Raw genomic sequence first — 371 nt, 5'->3', positions numbered from 1 at the left:
GAGAGGCATTTGTGAAGATCACAGTGAACTTCCTGAGGAGAATGAAGCAGGAGGAGCTGGCTGACTGTCTGCAGAGCAGTAAGAGGATTTCTCTAAAGATTCAACATGATGGAGAAATGAGACATTTACTAACATCAACACATGGAGGGAAACATGTTCATACATGTTTTCTTTAGGGGGATGAAATGATGAAATATTGACTTTATAGTTTCTTCATTGATCTTATTTGTTGTTTGTTCCTTCAGAACTTGTTGCTGCAGTTTGTCGACGTGAACTCAAATCTAACCTGAAGAAGAAGTTCCAGTGTGTGTTTGAGGGGATCGCTAAAGCAGGAAACCCAACCCTTCTGAACCAGATCTACACAGAGCTCT

This window comes from Seriola lalandi, unplaced genomic scaffold, assembly GCF_002814215.2.
Source record: "Seriola lalandi dorsalis isolate HSWRI2012SDOR001 ecotype SW California unplaced genomic scaffold, Sedor1 jcf7180002054963, whole genome shotgun sequence".
Classification (NCBI taxonomy): domain Eukaryota; kingdom Metazoa; phylum Chordata; class Actinopteri; order Carangiformes; family Carangidae; genus Seriola; species Seriola lalandi.
Note: the sequence above shows the minus strand (reverse complement) of the source record.